We start from the raw sequence: 17040 nt of genomic DNA on the forward strand, positions 1-17040 counted from the left end.
CTCCCGCACATCACGGGCTTGCGTGATAAGCTGACCGGAGTCGTAGGGGCATTGTCGCGCGTACTGCGGGTTGACTGGGGACTCAGTCCCCGCGCAAAGCGGACAATATATGCCGGACTCATGGTGACGACGACGCAAGTGGTTGCCAGGAGGCATCTGCTTGCGTGCCAAAGGATCATCCTGATTGGATGCCTACCGGTATGCCGAACAGTGTCCACCATGGCGCTGCAAGTACTAGCTGGAGCCCCCCCGTTTGATCTGGTTGCCAGACGCCTGGCAATCAGCTTCAAACTAAAGTGTGACTACCCGCTGGAGGAGAGCGATTGGCTGTACGGCGAAGATTTGGCAAATCTTAGCTGGAAGCAGAAGATGGCGCGACTAGACGAAGGCCTGTTGTGCGAGTGGCAACGCAGATGGGATGATGGTGACTCCCCAGGTCGGGTGACGCACCGCTTCATCCCGAACGCAGGCTTCGTCTACAGCGAACGAAGGTTTGGCTTCACGCTGCGCGCTGGGTTCCTGCTGACGGGCCACGGATCGCTCAATGCATTTCTGCATGGAAGAAGCCTTAGCGACACGCCAGCATGTCTATGCGGCGCAGAACGCGAGGATTGGCAGCACTTCCTATGTGCTTGTCCCCTCTATGCAGACTTGCGAGACCTCGATGGACTTGGAGTGCAGTACACGGATGGCGACTGGACCTTCTCCGATGTGACGGGTTCTCAGGAGAGAATGCGGACTCTCGACGGGTTCGCCGGACTGGCGTTCTCCAGGCGACAGCAGCTGCTAAACGCGCAAGCGGAGCACGGGCTGGGTGGATTCCCTATCCAGGCCGGTCGGGGCTAAAAGGGAGGATCGAGCTGAGTCCTTAAGATCGGTACCACGGGTTGTTCAGTTCCAAGGCTGCCGCTAGGCTCCTCGTGGAGTTGCGCTCTCAACCGGGTGCCGAGACCCATAGATCGGAAGACGTGTTAGATACACCTCGCCCCTCACCAAGGGGGATTGTATGCCCGACCAGGATACTTTCAATTGGTACCGGAAGAGTCGCTATGTACATAGCTATAGCTTCTTTTTAGGGGCGCTAACTGGCGCATCGTACCAGGTTCCTGCGTATGTAGCGGTGGTGCGTGATGGCGTGATATATGTATATATATCGCACTAATCGAGGCTAAGCTGCAAATAAACATTAGACGCCGTGGTTGAAATCCCTCCCTGAGGAACCGCCACGTAAAATACAGCTGAGAGATCAGATTCATTCATTCTGTCCCTATCTACTAGTCGCTTTCTAACTGTCGTTAAGAGCAGACGTGTTTTTCTGGTGTCGCTTGCCGAAGCCAAGGTTTTCGTTTTCGTTTTCTGCTTTGTGCGGTTTCTTTCGTTGACCGAAACCGGTTTTTAAGGCGCTAGCGTGTGCCTGTGTTTGCGTGTGTGTGAAATTTATATTTATAGCTGCTTATCGCGATAAAGATCTTTGACGGTGGCTGCTATGCCTCCGAAAAAGAAAAATTCGGCGGCCGTTGAGAAGCTTTGTTCTGATGAAGAACTGGCTGCTTCTGGGCCGCTGGAGTTGAAGAGGAAGGGGAAGCTGGTTAGGCGGTTGAAAAGGGCCACCTCGGAGACCGATATCGCTAAGCTGTCCCCGGAGAACGTTAGTGTTGGTTCCCAGGATACCCGTGGGGACCACGGCAAGAGTGTTGAGGAAGTGAATGTGGGTGTGGCTCCCACTGTGGAGGCGGCAGATATGCCGCAGTGTGCGGTGCCTGCATTGCCAAAGACGCAGGTGAGTAACACTATAGAGCGAATGCAGGCTATAAGCCAGCAGGTGTTGAGCGTGGCGTTGGACGGTGGTGCGACAACGGAGGTTATGTGCAGTTTGGTAGGCTGCAGTAGCCAATATGAGGCGCTGATTTTTTCGCTTGTTGCTGAAAATGAGCGTCTGCGCGGCCGTTTGGAGGCCATCGGTCCGAAGAATGTTGGCGGTCTGGCGCCGGTTCCGCCGGCAGCAGCGGTGGATTTTTCAACCCCTGTGGAGCCGCGACCGGTTGACACCTGGTCCTTGGTGGTGCGGAGCAAAAATGCCGCAGTGCACGCACGGGACGTGGTCGAGAAAGTTGTGCAAGAGGTGGGGCCATCCTTGGGGGTGCGCGTACATGAGGTTAAGCCTCGCCCTGATGGTAGTGTAAATATTCGCACTCCATCTGTTGCCGAGCGGAAGAAAATTGCGGAAAATGCAAAGTTTGACGAGGTAGGTCTGACTGTGAAGGTCAATGAAAAGATGGGGCCCAGAGTGGTCGTACATGGTGTACACAGGCAAATAACACCTGAAGAGTTCATGGGTGACCTATTTGAGCTGAACCTGAAGGATAAGATGACTGCTGAGGCTTTTAGTGGTATTCAAATGATCACGAAGCCCTGGGAGGCTTCTGAGGGTGCGATCAATGTGGTCCTTGAGGGTGCTGGCACCGCCATGCAATCTCTCCTGGATGCAGGGCGTTGCTATATCAAGCGGTTTTCTTTTCGTGTTTGGGACTTTGACCCGATTGCTGGTTGCTTCCGATGCCTGGAGACCGACCACCGAGTCTCCCAGTGCAGAGTCAAGCACGACATTTGTCGTCGCTGTGGCCAAGCGTGGCACCATGCGGCTAAGTGCAGCAATGCGCTTCAAGGGGTACCCTGCAGCACATTCCATGCTGTCAGCGGCGTGCCCGATCTACGCAGCGGTACTGGCGAGGGTGCAAGCTAGACATTAATGTTTAGCTTCATCCAAGCTAATTGTGGCCGTGGCCGAGCGGCTGTGATGGAACTCGGAGCCATCATGCGCAGCTCTGGCCGTCAGTTCGCACTGGTCCAGGAGCCGTACGTCGATGGAGCAGGGCGGATTACCGGCCTTCCTTCTGGAATGCGAGTATTCCAGGACCGCCGAGGAAAAGCTGCTATCATCGTCGACGAACCGGACGCCATCTGCATGCCAATGGAGACCCTTACCACGGATTTTGGAGTATGCGTCAGAGTTACGGGAAGATTCGGCTCAATCTTCCTATGCTCCGTGTACTGCCAATTCGACACCGACTTGGCGCCGTACCTCAGGTACTTAGATGCGGTGCTGCTGCTGGGCAGTCGCACTCCTGTCATCTTTGGGCTCGACGCGAACGCAGTATCCCCAGCGTGGTTTAGCAAGCTCTCCGGGCATAATCGGGGGCAAGCTAACTATGCACGGGGTGAGCTGCTGTCTGAGTGGATAACCGAGATGAGAGCCGGCGTGCTCAATGAAGCCAGTCGGGTGTTTACATTCGATAACCGTAGAGGCCAAAGCGATATCGATGTGACAATCGTCAACCAAGCTGCGACTATGTGGGCCACATACGACTGGGAAGTGAAGGAATGGGACACCAGCGATCACAACATGATCCATGTTGTGGTGACGACTGACCCGAACGACGCAGTTGAGCCCATTGCTCCTGTGCCGTCCTGGAAGCTTTCCAATGCGCGCTGGCGATTGTTCGAGGAGGAAGTGGTAAGGGAGACAGCCGAATTACCGGAAGACACCGCCGAATCGCCGTTGGACAACCAAGTGTCTGCACTGCGCTCTGTAGTGCACAGTGTGTGCGACAGAGTGCTGGGACGCAGCACACCGAGAGCCGCGAGAAAAGTAGTTTGGTGGACTGCCGAACTACACTCCAAACGCCGAGAGGTCAGAAGACTGAGGCGAAGGCTCCAGGACGCTCGTCGGCACGAGACCGACGCAGCAGAGGAACTTGTGCTCGCGTTGAGGATCTCCTCAGCGCAGTACAAGAAGCTCATCCTGAGATCGAAGGAAGACAACTGGCGACGCTTCGTGGGAGAGAACAGAGATGATCCATGGGGGCACGTCTACAGGATTTGCCGAGGCCGCAAAAAGAGCACGGAGATTGGATGCCTTCGAACGGATGGTAGGCTGGTCGCAACATGGCGCGACTGTGCGGGTGTGCTCCTTCGCAACTTCTTTCCTGTTGCGGAGTCGAATGCACACATTGCCATCCCGATCGAGGCTCCACCGGCCCTCGAAGCTTTCGAGGTTGATGCATGCGTCGCCAGGTTGAAGTGCAGACGCTCTCCCGGCATGGACGGCATCACAGGTGCCATTTGCAAGGCATTGTGGCGTGCCATCCCTCAGCACATGACAGCGATGTATTCCCGCTGCCTGGAGACAGGGTATTTCCCAACGGAATGGAAGCATCCTAGGGTGGTTCCACTCCTGAAAGGACCCGATAAGGACCGGACCGATCCTACCTCATATCGGGGTATCTGTCTGTTGCCAGTGCTGGGCAAAGTGCTTGAGGGCATCATGGTGAATCGTCTGAAGGACACCATTCCGGATGGCTGCAGATGGCAATTTGGCTTTCTCCGGCCGGAGTGCGATCATCGTCAGTAGGCATGGAGTAGCCACTGTTCCGGTGACACGAGGTTGCCCGCAGCGGTCCATAAGTGGTCCATTTATATGGAACATCTTAATGGACGTGTTGCTCCAGCGCTTAGAGCCCCTTGGTGCGCTCAGCGCGTATGCTGACGACTTGCTCCTCCTCATCGAAGGGAATGCCCGATCAGAGCTCGAACAAAAAGGAGGTGAGTTAATGTCCATCGTAGGCGCTTGGGGAGTTGAAGTCGGCGTTGCCGTTTCAACTGCTGCTCAAAGGCATACTTAGACGGCCGCCAGTGGTACGGTTTGCTGGAGCAAGCCTGCCATATAAGCGCAAGTATCGGTACCTAGGCATCACGGTCGGCGAGCGGTTGAGTTTTCTCCCGCACATCACGGGCTTGCGTGATAAGCTGACCGGAGTCGTAGGGGCATTGTCGCGCGTACTGCGGGTTGACTGGGGACTCAGTCCCCGCGCAAAGCGGACAATATATGCCGGACTCATGGTGCCCTGCGCACTATTTGGTGCCTCGGTTTGGTCTGTCGTGACGACGACGCAAGTGGTTGCCAGGAGGCATCTGCTTGCGTGCCAAAGGATCATCCTGATTGGATGCCTACCGGTATGCCGAACAGTGTCCACCATGGCGCTGCAAGTGCTAGCTGGAGCCCCCCCGTTTGATCTGGTTGCCAGACGCCTGGCAATCAGCTTCAAACTAAAGCGTGACTACCCGCTGGAGGAGAGCGATTGGCTGTACGGCGAAGATTTGGCAAATCTTAGCTGGAAGCAGAAGATGGCGCGACTAGACGAAGGCCTGTTGTGCGAGTGGCAACGCAGATGGGATGATGGTGACTCCCCAGGTCGGGTGACGCACCGCTCCATCCCGAACGCAGGCTTCGTCTACAGCGAACGAAGGTTTGGCTTCACGCTGCGCGCTGGGTTCCTGCTGACGGGCCACGGATCGCTCAATGCATTTCTGCATGGAAGAAGCCTTAGCGACACGCCAGCATGTCTATGCGGCGCAGAACGCGAGGATTGGCAGCACTTCCTATGTGCTTGTCCCCTCTATGCAGACTTGCGAGACCTCGATGGACTTGGAGTGCAGTACACGGATGGCGACTGGACCTTCTCCGATGTGACGGCTTCTCAGGAGAGAATGCGGACTCTCGACGGGTTCGCCGGACTGGCGTTCTCCAGGCGACAGCAGCTGCTGAACGCGCAAGCGGCGCACGGGCTGGGTGGATTCCCTATCCAGGCCGGTCGTGGCTAAAAGGGAGGATCGAGCTGAGTCCTTAAGATCGGTACCACGGGTTGTGCAGTTCCAAGGCTGCACATTGAGGTCGGCCCCCTAGTGGGAGTATCGTGGTGGCTGTGGTTGATACCCAAACGTTACGCGGGGAGAGCCGCTAGGCTCCTCGTGGAGTTGCGCTCTCAACCGGGAGCCGAGACCCATAGATCGGAAGACGTGTTAGATACACCTCGCCCCTCACCAAGGGGGATTGTATGCCCGACCAGGATACTTTCAATTGGTACCGGAAGAGTCGCTATGTACATAGCTATAGCTTCTTTTTAGGGGCGCTAACTGGCGCATCGTACCAGGTTCCTGCGTATGTAGCGGTGGTGCGTGATGGCGTGATATATGTATATATATCGCACTAATCGAGGCTAAGCTGCAAATAAACATTAGACGCCGTTGTTGAAATCCCTCCCTGAGGAACCGCCACGTAAAATAAAGCTGAGAGATCAGATTCATTCATTCTGTCCCTATCTACTCAGTTGCTTTCTGACTGCTACTCGAAGCAGACGTGTTTTCCAAGCGTTCCGCTATACCGTCGTTTGAGTCAAGTAAGAAGTGATTTTTCCGTGTGGAAAATATATCATAATTGCCGCGAGATCACGCGCTGTTCGCCAGTGAAAACGCGAGTTGATTTGGTGCAAAAAAAGTGCAGCTATTTGCAAATTAATATTTGCAAAATAAACGCCGAGAAACAGCCACGTGTAGAACTTTAGCTCGACAACAAGTTCGAATAGTTCGACAACAAGTCGAAATAGTTCGTCAGCAAGTTCGAGTTCGAAGCTTTGGTTCGAAGCTTTGGCTTGAGTTCGGAGCTTTTCGGTTGGTGTCCCTGCTAAAACTTTCGGTTTTAGTCTCCGCTAGAACTTGCGGTTCGTGTCTCCGCTGAGACTTTTGGATCGCGTCTCCACTAGTGCCGTTTAGTGTCGAGTCACGCCAATAGAGGGAGCCATAACTCGCCGGGTATGGAAGTGGATACGGAGGCCGACGCCAGCGACACTAGCCTGGCTAGTGTAGGGGCGAGCTCGTCGTCGAGCGTTCCCGCCCGCAGGCGGGGTCGGCCGAAGTCCTCAGCCGCCAAAAAGGGAGCCAAGCAGCCGATCTCTGCCGAGAGATCGCCGCCACCATCGCTCCCCTTTGAGGAGGCTCCAGGCACCTCTGCCGCCGCCGCTGCCGCTGCCACCACCGCTGCCAGTACCTCTGCCGCCGCTGCTACCATCGCTGCCACCACCGCTGCCGCCCCCGCTGCCGCCACCGCTGCCGCCACCGCTGCCGCCACCGCTGCCGCCACCGCTGCCGCCACCGCTGCCACCACCGCTGCCGCTGCCACATGCCCGGCAACTGGCATTGTCGCGGCAGGCTACTCGGCCATCATCGCGGAAATGTCTGCGATCAGGATGGCGGTGAACGAGGCTGTGCTGAAGGGGCTGATGCCGCCAGAGGCTTCCATGGGAATCCTCGTCGCTACCAACCGGTACGACGAGTTGGTCATGGCCCTGGCTGGAGAAAAGGTGCGCCTGGAGGAGAGGGCAAGGATGCCGCCTCCACCGAGACCCGCTGCTGCTGCCCACACGGGCACCACCGCCGTCACAACCGCTGCGTATGCGACAGCCTTCCCAGGCCTGCCCGCACCGAGCGCCGTCGCTGCACCGATCCCAAGGCCTAGGGATACCTGGTCTGCTCTAATAAGGAGCAAGAACCCGGAGGAGACCAGCAAGGAGCTTGTGGAGCGAGTAAAGAAGACCGTGGTGCCGGCACTTGGAGTCCGCGTCCACGAGGTTCGCGAGCTGAAGAGCGGAGGAGCGATTATTCGCACCCCTTCAGTGAGCGAACTGAGGAAGGTAGTGGCCAGCAGCAAATTCACCGAAGCAGGACTGGAGGTCAAGAAGAGGCCGGAGACCAAGCCTCAGGTCGTGGTGTATGACGTGGACACGTCGATCACACCTGAAGAGTTCATGGAGGAGCTCTTCGCGAAGAACCTGGAGGAGACCATGACTGCCGCGGAATTTAAAAAGTCGGTTCACCTGGGCAGTAAACCAGTAAAATTTCTATTTATAGCTGCTTATCGCGATAAAGATCTTTGACGGTGGCTGCTATGCCTCCGAAAAAGAAAAATTTGGCGGCCGTTGAGAAGCTTTGTTCTGATGAAGAACTGGCTGCTTCTGGGCCGCTGGAGTTGAAGAGGAAGGGGAAGCTGGTTAGGCGGTTGAAAAGGGCCACCTCGGGGACCGATATCGCCAAGCTGTCCCCGGAGAACGTTAGTGTTGGTTCCCAGGATCCGATGAATGTTGGCGGTCTGGCGCCAATTCTGCCGGCAGCAGCCCCCCATGGAGGCGCAGTGGTGGATTTTTCACCCCCTGTGGAGCCGCGACCGGTTGACACCTGGTCCTTGGTGGTGCGGAGCAAAAATGCCGGAGTGCTCGCACGGGACGTGGTCGAAGTTGCTTAAATTTTCGTTTTCTGCTTTGTGCGTGTGCCTGTGTTTGCGTGTGTGTGAAATTTATATTTAGGCTTCGTCTACAGCGAACGAAGGTTTGGCTTCACGCTGCGCGCTGGGTTCCTGCTGACGGGCCACGGATCGCTCAATGCATTTCTGCATGGAAGAAGCCTTAGCGACACGCCAGCATGTCTATGCGGCGCAGAACGCGAGGATTGGCAGCACTTCCTATGTGCTTGTCCCCTCTATGCAGACTTGCGAGACCTCGATGGACTTGGAGTGCAGTACACGGATGGCGACTGGACCTTCTCCGATGTGACGGCTTCTCAGGAGAGAATGCGGACTCTCGACGGGTTCGCCGGACTGGCGTTCTCCAGGCGACAGCAGCTGCTGAACGCGCCAGCGGCGCACGGGCTGGGTGGATTCCCTATCCAGGCCGGTCGGGGCTAAAAGGGAGGATCGAGCTGAGTTCTTAAGATCGGTACCACGGGTTGTGCAGTTCCAAGGCTGCACATTGAGGTCGGCCCCCTAGTGGGAGTATCGTGGTGGCTGTGGTTGATACCCAAACGTTACGCGGGGAGAGCCGCTAGGCTCCTCGTGGAGTTGCGCTCTCAACCGGGTGCCGAGACCCATAGATCGGAAGATGTGTTAGATACACCTCGCCCCTCACCAAGGGGGATTGTATGCCCGACCAGGATACTTTCAATTGGTACCGGAAGAGTCGCTATGTACATAGCCATAGCTTCTTTTTAGGGGCGCTAACTGGTGCATCGTACCAGGTTCCTGCGTATGTAGCGGTGATGCGTGATGGCGTGATATATGTATATATATCGCACTAATCGAGGCTAAGCTGCAAATAAACATTAGACGCCGTTGTTGAAATCCCTCCCTGAGGAACCGCCACAAAAATAAAGCTGAGAGATCAGATTCATTCATTCTGTCCCTATCTACTCAGTTGCTTTCTGACTGCTACTCGAAGCAGACGTGTTTTCCAAGCGTTCCGCTATACCGTCGTTTGAGTCAAGTAAGAAGTGATTTTTCCGTGTGGAAAATATATCATAATTGCCGCGAGATCACGCGCTGTTCGCTAGTGAAAACGCGAGTTGATTTGGTGCAAAAAAAGTGCAGCTATTTGCAAAATAAACGCCGAGAAACAGCCACGTGTAGAACTTTAGCTCGACAACAAGTTCGAATAGTTCGACAACAAGTCGAAATAGTTCGTCAGCAAGTTCGAGTTCGAAGCTTTGGTTCGAAGCTTTGGCTTGAGTTCGGAGCTTTTCGGTTGGTGTCTCTGCTAAAACTTTCGGGTTTAGTCTCCGCTATAACTTGCGGCTCGTGTCTCCGCTGAGACTTTTGGATCGCGTCTCCACTAGTGCCGTTTAGTGTCGAGTCACGCCAATAGAGGGAGCCATAACTCGCCGGGTATGGAAGTGGATACGGAGGCCGACGCCAGCGACACTAGCCTGGCTAGTGTAGGGGCGAGCTCGTCGTCGAGCGTTCCCGGCCGCAGGCGGGGTCGGCCGAAGTCCTCAGCCGCCAAAAAGGGAGCCAAGAAGAACGGGCTTGGGATTGGGCTAGCAGGAGAGCAGCCGATCTCTGCCGAGAGATCGCCGCCACCATCGCTCCCCTTTGAGGAGGCTCCAGGCACCTCTGCCGCCGCCGCTGCCGCTGCCACCACCGCTGCCAGTACCTCTGCCGCCGCTGCTACCATCGCTGCCACCACCGCTGCCGCCACCGCTGCCGCCACCGCTGCCACCACCGCTGCCGCTGCCACATGCCCGGCAACTGGCATTGTCGCGGCAGGCTACTTGGCCATCATCGCGGAAATGTCTGCGATCAGGATGGCGGTGAACGAGGCTGTGCTGAAGGGGCTGATGCCGCCAGAGGCTTCCATGGGAATCCTCGTCGCTACCAACCGGTACGACGAGTTGGTCATGGCCCTGGCTGGAGAAAAGGTGCGCCTGGAGGAGAGGGCAAGGATGCCGCCTCCACCGAGACCCGCTGCTGCTGCCCACACGGGCACCACCGCCGTCACAACCGCTTCGTATGCGACAGCCTTCCCAGGCCTGCCCGCACCGAGCGCCGTCGCTGCACCGATCCCAAGGCCTAGGGATACCTGGTCTGCTCTAATAAGAAGCAAGAACCCGGAGGAGACCAGCAAGGAGCTTGTGGAGCGAGTAAAGAAGACCGTGGTGCCGGCACTTGGAGTCCGCGTCCACGAGGTTCGCGAGCTGAAGAGCGGAGGAGCGATTATTCGCACCCCTTCAGTGAGCGAACTGAGGAAGGTAGTGGCCAGCAGCAAATTCACCGAAGCAGGACTGGAGGTCAAGAAGAGGCCGGAGACCAAGCCTCAGGTCGTGGTGTATGACGTGGACACGTCGATCACACCTGAAGAGTTCATGGAGGAGCTCTTCGCGAAGAACCTGGAGGAGACCATGACTGCCGCGGAATTTAAAAAGTCGGTTCACCTGGGCAGTAAACTAGTAAAATTTCTATTTATAGCTGCTTATCGCGATAAAGATCTTTGACGGTGGCTGCTATGCCTCCGAAAAAGAAAAATTCGGCGGCCGTTGAGAAGCTTTGTTCTGATGAAGAACTGGCTGCTTCTGGGCCGCTGGAGTTGAAGAGGAAGGGGAAGCTGGTTAGGCGGTTGAAAAGGGCCACCTCGGGGACCGATATCGCCAAGCTGTCCCCGGAGAACGTTAGTGTTGGTTCCCAGGATACCCTTGGGGACCACGGCAAGAGTGTTGAGGAAGTTAATGTGGGTGTGGCTCCCACTGTGGAGACGGCAGATATGCCGCAGTTTGCGGTGCCTGCATTGCCAAAGACGCAGGTGAATAACACTGTAGAGCGAATGCAGGCTATAAGCCAGCAGGTGTAGAGCGTGGCGTTGGACGGTGGTGCGACAACGGAGGTAATGTGCAGTTTGGTAGGCTGCAGTAGCCAATATGTGGCACTGATTTTTTCGCTTATTGCTGAGAATGAGCAACTGCGGGGCCGTTTGGAGGCCATCGGTCCGATGAATGTTGGCGGTCTGGCGCCGGTTCTGCCGGCAGCAGCCCCCCCTGGAGGCGCAGTGGTGGATTTTTCACCCCCTGTGGAGCCGCGACCGGTTGACACCTGGTCCTTGGTGGTGCGGAGCAAAAATGCCGGAGTGCTCGCACGGGACGTGGTCGAAGTTGCTAAAATTTTCGTTTTCTGCTTTGTGCGTGTGCCTGTGTTTGCGTGTATGTGAAATTTATATTTATAGCTGCTTATCGCGATAAAGATCTTTGACGGTGGCTGCTATGCCTCCGAAAAAGAAAAATTCGGCGGCCGTTGAGAAGCTTTGTTCTGATGAAGAACTGGCTGCTTCTGGGCAGAAAACTGCAAGTTTTTGCAGCAGAAAATGTACTCAAACATAATAAAAATCATAATGATCTCATTTCCATATTGGAACACTTTAACTATAAGAATATAGATGGAATTCTTGCACAATATGGCAAAATTCAATTAGTCCCTTGGCAAAGTACAGATGACACGATACAATTTTGGTCAGAAGTACTGACTTATAAAGATGCTGGCAAAAACAAGCCTTTTGAAGAAATCGCTTTATTTGCCATTGGCATTTTAAGTCTACCGTGGTCAAATGCTGCTATTGAACGACCCCCATCAAATGAATATTGTTAAGACCAAGCTAAGGAACAAAATGACCGTTAAATCCTTAAACTCAATATTAAATATAATGTTTGTTTTAGAAATATTTAATTGTTTCATTAATATGACTAAAATTCTTTTGAATTTTACAGATATGGATTGCGCCGTCATGGAAAATGTTGTCACAACTATCAATTACCGGAGAAATATTTAAATTTAATACGTTCCAGCGATAAAAATACCGATTCAAGCAATTGCGAATTGGATGAAATAATAACACAATTAGAAATGTATATATCTATGTGTTGTTTTATTTTTAGCCTGTTTTTTACAATTTTTAGCTTATTCTAGCTTGTATTTTTGTGAAATCTAGCTTATTTTGGCGCTCAAAATCTGGCAACACTGCACGGGACGTGGTCGAAGTTGCTTTCTGACTGTCGTTAAGAGCAGACGAGTTTTTCTGGTGTCGCTTGCCGAAGCCAAAATTTTCGTTTTCTGCTTTGTGCGGTGCTTCTTTCGTTGACCGAAACCGGTTTTTAGGGCGCTAGCGTGTGCCTGTGTTTGCGTGTGTGTGTGAAATTTATATTTATAGCTGCTTATCGCGATAAAGATCTTTGACGGTGGCTGCTATGCCTCCGAAAAAGAAAAATTCGGCGGCCGTTGAGAAGCTTTGTTCTGATGAAGAGCTGGCTGCTTCTGGGCCGCTGGAGTTGAAGAGGAAGGGGAAGCTGGTTAGGCGGTTGAAAAGGGCCACCTCGGGTACCGATATCGCCAAGCTGTCCCCGGAGAACGTTAGTGTTGGTTCCCAGGATACCCTTGGGGACCACGGCAAGAGTGTTGAGGAAGTGAATGTGGGTGTGGCTCCCACTGTGGAGACGGCAGATATGCCGCAGTTTGCGGTGCCTGCATTGCCAAAGAAGCAGGTGAATAACACTGTAGAGCGATTGCAGGCTATAAGCTAGCAGGTGTTGAGCGTGGCGTTGGACGGTGGTGCGACAACGGAGGTAATGTGCAGTTTGGTAGGCTGTAGTGGCCAATATGAGGCGCTGATTTTTTCGCTTATTGCTGAGAATGAGCGACTGCGGGGCCGTTTGGAGGCCATCGGTCCGATAAATGTAGGCGGTCTGGCGCGGGTTCTGCCGGCAGCAGCCCCCCATGGAGGCTCAGTTGTGGATTTTTCACCCCCTGTGGAGCCGCGACCGGTTGACACCTGGTCCTTGGTGGTGCGGAGCAAAAATGCCGGAGTGCTCGCACGGGACCAGTGTTGCCAATTTAGCTTATTTAAGGCTAGATCTAGCTTATTTGAAAACGGAACAGCTTGAAAAATTATGAAAATAGCTTTAAATCTAACCTTTTTTATTTCACTTTGCTTAGTTTTTCCTTTTTATATCCTACATGTATTTTTTGGTAATTTTTAAGACAAATCGAACAAAAAGTATTGGTGAGAAATGAGCTTCGTAGTTTTTACATGTATATTGCGATTGACCTATTTACACGCTCATGATTGTAGTACACCGCCTAAGTAACTATTTTTACGCGCATAGCTGTGTTGTTGTTTACTCGGGTCCAGAACATAGCTGTAATGTTCTCACACGCATGGCCAGACCCGCAGCTGCACACGCACACAGCGATGCGTTCCGTTGTTTTGCATTGAAACCGTCGCGTCGAGTCTTATCGCGTGATCTTTCAATTCCCTTTTGCTCGACTTCTTTTCGCGGAGTTGATGCAGTAGAAACTTCGAGACGAAGCCGCCCGCACACATAGTTTGTACCGCCGCAGAATCGAACCCCCCGCTATTCTTGTAATATAATTGTACTATAACCACCAATATTAAATAATCAATAAATAATAAATAAGCTCAAGATATAAACGATTATACAGTCCACTAATTCATAACCATAACAAATATTGGTCCTTCGAGCCGGATCTCCGCGTTTGAGTTTATTTATACATATACATATTGAGTGATACCGTTACCCGCTGTTTGCCATGAAGGCCCTAGTGCATCGTCTAATTCAGCAACGTGGGGCCTGCAAATCCCAATTAACTCGCGTGGCTGCGGAGGCTCAAGAGTTTGTACAGTCATGTACTTCTGTGCAAACATTAGAGCACAAGTTGGACCGACTTGTTGCAACTTTCAACCGCTTTATGGAGCTGTCTGAAGAGCTGGTCCAATATAATGATGAAGAGGAATACGTGGATCCGGATTTGGACATCCCCGAATATGAGAAAAGGTTCTTTAGTGCGCATAGTATCTTCACTGAAGCCATACGTGACCGGAGCAGTCACGAGACTGAGCACGACAACTCAAATCTACTGCTATCGACCACTGTGGAACGCTTATTTGAGGGACAAACTCAACTTCTGGAGAGGATTCGGGACTCATCGGGAACCACAGAGCTGCAGTTCGAGAAAATACGCATTCCGACGTTTTCGGGCAGATACGAGGATTGGTGTCAGTTTAGTGACTTGTTCTTAGGCTCAGTCGACAAGAAGAGTAGTCTGTCCAAGTGCCAAAAGTTTCATTATTTGAAATCCTATCTGGATGGTGAAGCGTTGTCTCTGATAAAACATATTCCCGTATCGGATGCCAATTACCAGGACGCATGGGAGAGGCTCGAAAATCGCTACAACAAGAAGTCACTGATTGCTCGTTCGTTCATTCAAAACTTTCTTTCGTTGCCAACCGCAAAGGGTTCAAACATCGCCGAGTTGCGTAAGATAGTCGACACCGCTGACGAAAGTATACGTGGTCTACATGCGCTGAGCTGCGACAGCCGCGATGTGTGGCTAATCCATATCTTGCCCTCAAAGTTAGACCCGGAATGCAAGGAAGCGTGGGCCACCTCCAGAGAATCGTGCAAGGAAAATGTGACCATAAATGACCTGTTCGGCTTTGTCTTCGCCCGTTGCGATGCACTTGAGTCTTGTCAAGATCCAAAGCTAATCCAGGATACACACACGGTGCTGAATAAACGTCGTGCAATTTCTCATCATGTGGACGTGCCAAATACGTCTGCTCGTGATTGTGTATATTGTCACGAGCAACACAGCCTTTATGCGTGCACTCAATTCAAGGCTCTGGATGTTGTGGACCGCCGCAAGTTCGCAAGGGATGGTCATTTGTGCTTCAATTGTCTAAGCCGATCTCATCAAGTCAAGGAGTGTAATTCCACAAACACGTGCCGTCTGTGTAAGCTGAGGCACCACACTCTTGTTCATCCAGAGGACATACGCTCTGTCACGGATTCCGCTGATGTCAATAACTCCGCTGACTCACCCGTCCGCTCGTCCAGTTTCCCTGATGACGCTGATCCTGCCGTGGTCAGCCATCATACATTGGAGAGGAAATTCGTGGCCAAGAGTCAGGCCATATTGCCAACGATTTTGGCCACTATAGTCGACTCCTGGGGCAACGAGACCACCTGCAGGATACTGTTGGATACTGGTTCGACTATAACGATGGTCGCCGAATCATTTATTCAACGAATTGGTTTGCCGCGCACCCACGCTCGTATACCAGTGGTTGGTCTAGGCGCAAATCCTGCTGGGGTTACTAGAGGTCGTGCCACATTCACGCTGCTCTCCCGCACAAGCTCGGCCTCAGTGGTGGTAACAGGTCTGATTATGAACACTTTAACATCCTCGATTCCAGCCCAGAGGATCGAGTCTAACACACCGATGTGGAAAAGGATTCGTGATCTACCCTTAGCGGACCCTACATTTGGTAAACCAGGCGAAATCGACGTGATCTTAGGAGCTGATCAGCTTTGGAACCTGTACACTGGACAACGCAAAGAGTTTGGTTCTGAATATCCTATTGCACTTCATACTAATTTTGGTTGGGTCATTACAGGCAGCTACCATCTCAGTAGTGATGCTCACAACCACGCACTAGCACATCACGCGCACGAGGATCTGGACACTTTGGTTCGATCGTTCATGGACATGGAACGAGTTCAACCAAGTGACGCTACCATTGATGCTAGTGATCCCGCTGAGCAACACTTCGTTCATACGCACGCCCGCAGAAACGATGGCGTGTACATCGTCCAATACCCGTTCAAGGAATCTGCCCCTCCGATGGGGTCCACACTGCCACAAGCACTACGACGCTTTTCTTCTCTCGAGCGGAAATTTCGAAAATTTCTTGCGCTCAAACAACAGTATGTCGAGTTTATGGAGGATTATATACAACGAGGACACATGGAGGTGATTCCTTCTAGTACCGTAGAAAACGGTCCCGCCAATCACAATTACTTAGCACACCACGCAGTATTTAAACCAGATAGCACCACCACGAAATGCCGAGTTGTATTCGATGGCTCTGGGGAGGACTGCAATGGATCTTCACTTAATTCACGACTACACATCGGACCACCTATTCAAAGGAATTTACTTGGAGTATGTCTACGTTTCCGTCAGCATCGCTATGTGTTTTGTACGGACATTGAGAAAATGTTTAGAGGCATCCTGGTTTCAGAAGATCACACGCATTACCAACGGATTGTCTGGCGAAAGGAGGAGACTGCTACACTCGATCATTATCGATTGCTGACCGTGACGTATGGTTTAGCGTCTTCGCCGTTCTTGGCTGTTCGAGTCCTCAAGCAGATCGCGCAAGATCATGCCGATTTGTATCCGAAGGCTGCTGCTGTGCTTGTACGAGACGCGTACGTGGATGATATCCCTACTGGTTGCGATAGTATCGACGATCTCATTGCACTCAAAGATGAATTAATTTTGCTATTGAGCCAAGCTCAATTTAAACTTCGAAAATGGAGTTCAAACTGTTGGTCACTACTCAAATCGCTGCCACAGGACATTTGTGAGTATCCACTTGAAGCCCTAGAGGGAAAGAGCCCAACTCAATATGTCAAGGTTCTTGGAATACGCTGGGACCCGGCTGTGGACGAGCTTTCCTTCAAGTTGACCATTCCCGACGCCACAGGGGTTCTGACAAAACGGATTTTGCTGTCCGAGCTTGCCAAGATCTACGATCCACTGGGGTTGCTTGCCCCCACAACTGTATTTCTAAAGGTTCTCTTTCAAGATAGTTGGCTGAGCTCGGTCGACTGGAACGAACCACTACCCGCGCAGCTATGCGCACGGTGGCAACAGTTTGTAGCTGAAGTTCATTTACTGGAAAGCTGTCGCATACCCCGCTATCTATCCTCGCCACTTCAAGCAACGGAGCTGCATGGATTCGCCGATGCGTCATCTCATGCATACGCCGCTGTCATCTACAGTCGCGTGAGAGTCAATAATGACTACGCTGTAAC

Source organism: Drosophila miranda, unplaced genomic scaffold (assembly GCF_003369915.1).
Source record: "Drosophila miranda strain MSH22 unplaced genomic scaffold, D.miranda_PacBio2.1 Contig_AX2_pilon, whole genome shotgun sequence".
NCBI classification, from domain to species: Eukaryota; Metazoa; Arthropoda; class Insecta; order Diptera; family Drosophilidae; genus Drosophila; species Drosophila miranda.